This window comes from Myiozetetes cayanensis, unplaced genomic scaffold (assembly GCF_022539395.1).
Source record: "Myiozetetes cayanensis isolate MyiCay16 unplaced genomic scaffold, myiCay2020 scf6-25, whole genome shotgun sequence".
NCBI lineage: Eukaryota > Metazoa > Chordata > Aves > Passeriformes > Tyrannidae > Myiozetetes > Myiozetetes cayanensis.
Window position 1 is genome coordinate 26,712,758 of NW_026087853.1, and position 6,000 is coordinate 26,718,757.

Below are 6,000 nucleotides of genomic sequence, written 5' to 3' on the forward strand. Positions count from 1 at the left end.
CTTTGTTTCTGGAATTTGTTTCGCTTTTAAAGCACCAGCACAAACAAACAAACACACAAAAATGACTGGCAACAAGTTAAACCCCACTTGGGCCCCTCCCATCGAGCACGGACCGTGCCTTGCTAAAGCCTGGAGTTCGTAGTTTTGTCTCGACAATAATTTGATCAAGAAAGAGAAGTGGCTGTAGACAGACTCTCCTGGGAGAGGAAAAACATAGAAAGAGTTCTCCCGGGATGCATCTCCTTTGTGTGTTTCCTTCTCTCTGTCTTTTAGATGGAGCATTCGCATAGGCACTCACACACACAGAGGTTATGCTTCCTAGGAGTCTTTAGAAAACAATGTTGATTATAATCGAGTTATAAACTCCACTTAAATAATGAAATCATGCCGTAGCTTCAGAAACTCCAACAAATAAGTAATTTCCATTTGTTCTATTAGCAGAATATCGCAGAAGATGACATTACACTTTATTTTCACATTCATTTCAAAACACCAGTGAAAGGGCAAAGAAAAGCTCAGAAGTCGTTGTACACGTTGGAATCAACAAAACGATGCTCGTAAATAGGGTTTTAATTTTTTTTTTCTTCCTTCAAAGGCGACTACAATCTAATTTCTGTGGCTATATTAGAGAGGTATCCGCAAAAGCAAGAAGCCTGGTTCTCACTGAGCATCGGGATCGTGTCCCGCTGTAGCTTCACTGAAAGCATCTCACAGTGAGCCACCCGCATTCCCGTGCCTTCCCTTAGTTTCACCTTACAGAATAGCAGAGAAAACAGTCGAGTTTGACTGTACCTAAGAAATACCTTTTTACGCAATCACACGGTTTGCAAACGACAGTTTAACTTTATCTGTTGTTTTGTCATATGAAATTAACTTGTGAAAGCCTTTATATAATTTTTTGATTTGTGTTTGTCGACAACGCGGATCGTATCTCACCGCGCTGATACAATTGCTAAATTAAAGGCATGCTTTCGGCTTTGGAAAACAACAACAAAAACCCAATCATCTGAGAGATCATTCTCAGCGAAAAAATCCGAAGAGTAGCAGAATAAGTCAGCGCAATTTTTCTGTAGGTGTATGGTGTCTTCACGTATTTCTGTATCATTCTACGTCTCTATTGTCTTTTCCTAAAGATAACCAAGTCACTCCTGAGCTTCTCACCTATATTCGCCACCTGAAAGGACAGTATATGATGACTCTAAATTCTTGAAGGAATATAATTGACGTTGTATTTTCCCCGTGTCTTTATTCTTCCGTGGTAAATACTAGCAACTGAATTGACATGTTTCTATGTTTGAGGCACAAGAAACTCACCAAAATCATTGCAATAAAGTCATCAATCCGTCTTATGCACGTGGGAGATTTTTTTCCTCTCTGCTTATGTTCTGCTTCTCATTTCCGAGGAGGACACCTCATTGAGTCCTGCTATCTGGTTGAGGCTCTTCTCCGGACTTTCAGATTTTCAGTCTAAAGCTTTCAGTATGTTTGGGCTGAAATTATGATTTTCCACATTTCAAAAGGGACGAGGCTCTATTTATAAATGTTGCAGAAGGTTTCGTTACTTCAGGAACAACAAAACAGGAATAGAACTGCAATTTTCAAGAAAATAGTATTTCAAAATATAGAAATAAAAAAGTAGCGGAGATGATGTATAATTCAATCAAATTACAGAAAATTGCTTTAAAATCCAGAACAGTAGCGACCCATTATGTCTCTGTTTTATTAGTGACAAGTACAATTACTCTAAAATAAAGAACACTGGTGAATATATAATTGGCTGTAATCATGTTAGTGTTTGAATAAAAATGACGGGGACATTTAACACTTTGACAACAAAATGTTCAGAAACAACTTATTTATTCAAACAGTATTTATTTGCATCCACGTGAAGGAGAAACACACTTGCTTACCATAAATCAAGGAGTTTTCACTTTAAATAAAAATATAACTAAAACCATACTAATTGTTTTATTATCCAAAGCTTAATAAAGTCTCCTGAGTATGACTTTACTATTATTGATTACTTAGTACCCAAAGGACGCCATCTACAGGAAAAGGTCTTTAGGCTGAACGCCTATCTAATCACTGTTGACTTAAAAAAAAAAATCTGAGTTAATATTCCTCTATAAACCCGGCTCCGATTTTACCCACAACACCGATCACAATATTTTCTTTGCAATTGCTGCTTGCGATTCAATTCGTTATAATTTGACATGACCTAGGAATCTGTTACAGGAGGCCTTTTCTCTGAGATATGGCATTTAAAGAAATAAATTGAACTTTAAGAAGTAGCAATTTTTCTCCTTCTAAAGCGACTTTTTTTCCTCTCAGGATTGACTTGGTCGTCCCTGAAAATGCGGAACAACCCATGAGATCTTTCCACCAAGCGTGGGGAAGATGCTTGCAAAAGAGCCCTGAAAACAAAATAACTTGATTAAAGGCAGTTTGTGCAACAATTGTGTCATGGAATACCGAACATTTCTTTGTCTTTCAGTTCTTTCCGTTTAGATAGTTCAATAAATATCAGCTATACCCAGCATACTCTCATCTGTTCTTACAATGCATCCTTTGCCCCATAGCTTGGTACTTAAAGGTGCTATTTAGCCGTAGCCCAGCAAAGGCTCAGAAACCTATCGCAGTAGAAAGAGTATCCCTTACTATTTGACCATATTTGACCAAACACAGATCCGTGGGGATGGCATATTCCCTCCGTGATGCAACTCCAATAAACCAGTACAAAATACAAACTACTAGAAAATACGATGAAAGCTAGAAGAAACTTTCAGGACTCTACTTTCTAGGGACTTAAAAAAAAAAAAAAATCGGGTTTAGTCCCGAACGATTTTTTTTCCTTTGCCTATTTTAATTTCTTATATATCTTCCCCTCTCAACAAATCTCCAAACTTCTGCTCCTAGGGAGTATGTGTGTATGCGTGCTCATAGCGGGGTGGACCCCACACCGACCCGAGCGGGTTCCTCCTGCCGTGCGGCGAAGCTGAGCTCCGTCCGACCGCGCCTTCACTACCGGCTCCCAAGGGTCTCTCCTACCTAGGCGGGTTTCGTCAGCACTTGTAAAATAAAGCAACTCTGATTTCTTTCTACCTGAGGCCAGTGATGTGAATGGGCTTGTTGAAATTCAGGGGGGGATTAAACTATGCAGTGAGGAGTCCAAAGCAGACCCATGTTGGCGCAATGGCCGAGGAAAATGTCCCATGGTACAACCTCGATTTTATATGTTATTTTGTAAAGTGGGGACAAAAGCTTGGTAACTCTTGTTATTTGTGCTTCCACTGGAATCAGGTTCAAACTTTATACCAAAGGTCTCCCTCCGTCTTTTCACTTCTGGGCATTGACGGTGAATGTTCCAAATCTAGAGACTGTGTCTTATTGCTGTTTTCAGACTTAAGGAAAGCTCAGGAGAGGAGGTTTCCTTCCCTGGGGCTAGCCGCTCCCTCAGGCACCTCTGGCGCCCGGTGGGTCCCTCCCTGCCGGGAGCCGAGGCGGGTGCGTCCCTCTGAACCATGAGGTCTGTCATTTCTCGGGTGCCTCGTACCAAACCACAGATGTCAGCCTTTCCACTACGTGTTCGGGTTGCTAATGCGGCCACTTCACACAACAGAAATGCTCAGCTCGGGAGCTTTTCCCATGGCCAACCGCCGATTTCGCGCGTCTCATCTGCCTCTGGCGGCACCGGAGACCCGTGCGCAGTAGCCTTTGCCACTGGGATCCAAGCACTCCCAGTGCAAGCCGGCCAAAGCAGAGACTGCTTACTTCTCCGCGGGGACACACTACAGAGGTTCCCGCTTCGAACCTCCCCAGGGTCGTCAGCAGAGACCTTTTTTCCTTTGTAATTCACACCCAAACTCGTCTCACCTAGCAGCCCCCCGCCCTTCTCCCACACCGCCAACCAAGGCAGCCGAGGCCGCGGCAGCAGAAAGCCTCGCCGTCCCTGGGACCCAGAGATTCCCCCCTGGGACCCCGTCCCCGCGGTGTCCAGTGGAGGGGCAAGGGCTGTCCGGTTCCGCCCGTGTCGGGCCGAGTCGAGCGGTGCCCGGAGGTCGCCCCGGGCCGGGAGCGCGGCGGCGGCGGCGCCTCCGGAGAGGAGGTAGGGCGATCCAAACAGCGCCAGCGCCATCTCGCGGCCGGGAGCCGCCAGTGCCGGGCGCGCCGCTGCCCCGCCGTGCCAGGGGCGGCCGGAGCCGGTGGAGCGGCCGCTGCCCGGCCCGCCCGACCGCGGGGGAACACGGCCCGCACCCCCTGCCCAGCACCACGCCGCTACCCGCCGGCTTTCCAAGCGTCAGGCACCGCTGTGTCCCCCCCCTCAAACACCCCAAAGTTTTCGGTGCGGTGTTGGTACCGGTACAAAACGCACGTCGGTTTTGCGTTTACGCACACGGAACGCTGAGAAAAGAATGATAAGCACTTTAGTCTCCCCCTCCCCCCTCCAAAAGCCCTCCATGAAAACAAAGCAGACACGCAGGAGTGGCAGTCCCTGCCATCTTCCCTCTGAGAGATGTCCCCGAGGGCCGGCACCGTCCCTGCACGCACTGCTGGGGCACTTCGCGGACCTGTGAGGAAGGAGAGGGGGAGGGAAGAAAAAAAAAGAAACAATGTTGTGAAGACACTGCTGGTGAAAGGAGCCTTCACTATTTAAATCCTAGTGTCAGCTCTCATTAACAGCTCAAGTCATCTTTTCCCCGGGGCAGACCTTGTCTGGTCTATCGACTTAATGGAAAACAAAACACATGTTTGTATTCTATTATTGCAGTCTCGTTCCTTGGCTTGCAGAGAGGGACAGGCTTCGACTGTTCCATGAGGGGTTTACCGAAGCGACAACGCTTTCCCTTCGTTCCTCTCTCCTACCCTCCCAGGAAAAGATAAGGATTCCGGCGTCCGTCTCCTGCCCTCCCTCATGAATAGGGACTGCAATGGCAGCCACAAGAAAAGGCTTTCGCTGAAGCAGCGGAGGCTAAAAATAGTCCAAGAAAAATAGTTACTGGTATGTTCAGTCAAAATTAGCGAAGCACAATAGTCTCTGCGGGAAACTTTGGGGTTATTTGTGCATAAGGTGAAGTGTTCAGAGGCTCGGATCCAGCTGCCAGGACCACAGCATCTCCCAGGGAGGCCGGCCGTGAGGAGACGGGCACGCTAAGCAATAACAAGCGACAGACTGAGAGTTTCGAGACAACCCGAAACAAATAAACAAGCTGTCCCTAGTCTCCCACCAGGAAGGTGGCTTTTATAAGGCAGCAGAGAAAGTTTTGAAGAGCGACAGACATTTTTGCAAATGTATTTTAACTGATCTGAGCAGTTGGAGCAAATTGGGTGGTTGTTGATTTGTTTGTGTGGTTTTTTGTGTGTGTGTTTTTGTGTGTGTATGCGCGCGTTGTTTTTTGTTGTATGGTTTGTGTTTTTGCCTTTTTTTTTTTTGTTGTTTGTTTGTTTTTGACAACGGTAGGGAGAGGGTGAGAGTAAGAGCTTGATGAAGGATAAAGGAAGGAAGGAATAAATTTCTCACCCAGGGAAAGCAGGAAAGGTCCGTAGAAGCGGCAACCTGACTTGAATAAGGGAGAGGATTCTGGGGTACGGATCTGTGCGGAGTGTCAAGTACGGGGCACTTGAACATGACAAGAGTAACAGATAGAAATGAGTTGTCTTAATGTTCATCTCTTTACTCTCCAGCCGTCTCCAGCTGACCTTCCCCCTGCCCAGCCCCGCTTCAGGACGCACAGGTCTCAATAGGAAAGATGCGAATGTGAAATTGCCCAGAGGCAGCACCGCTCACTGGGCGTTCCTTGAGCGACTGCGGAGTCCCAGTAGAGGGAGTGGGTCTTTGGGCCTGAGCCCCTCTCCCACAGGGCACCCCGGCACCTCGGGCATAGAAGGTAGGGCCCCTAACTTTCGCGCTTTCGAAGTGTCGTTTGCTCTCAAGTGCTTGACTGTAAATAAACGCTGTGGCACTGACAACACAGCCGTCCTGCAGTCAGAGCGGAGGCTGCC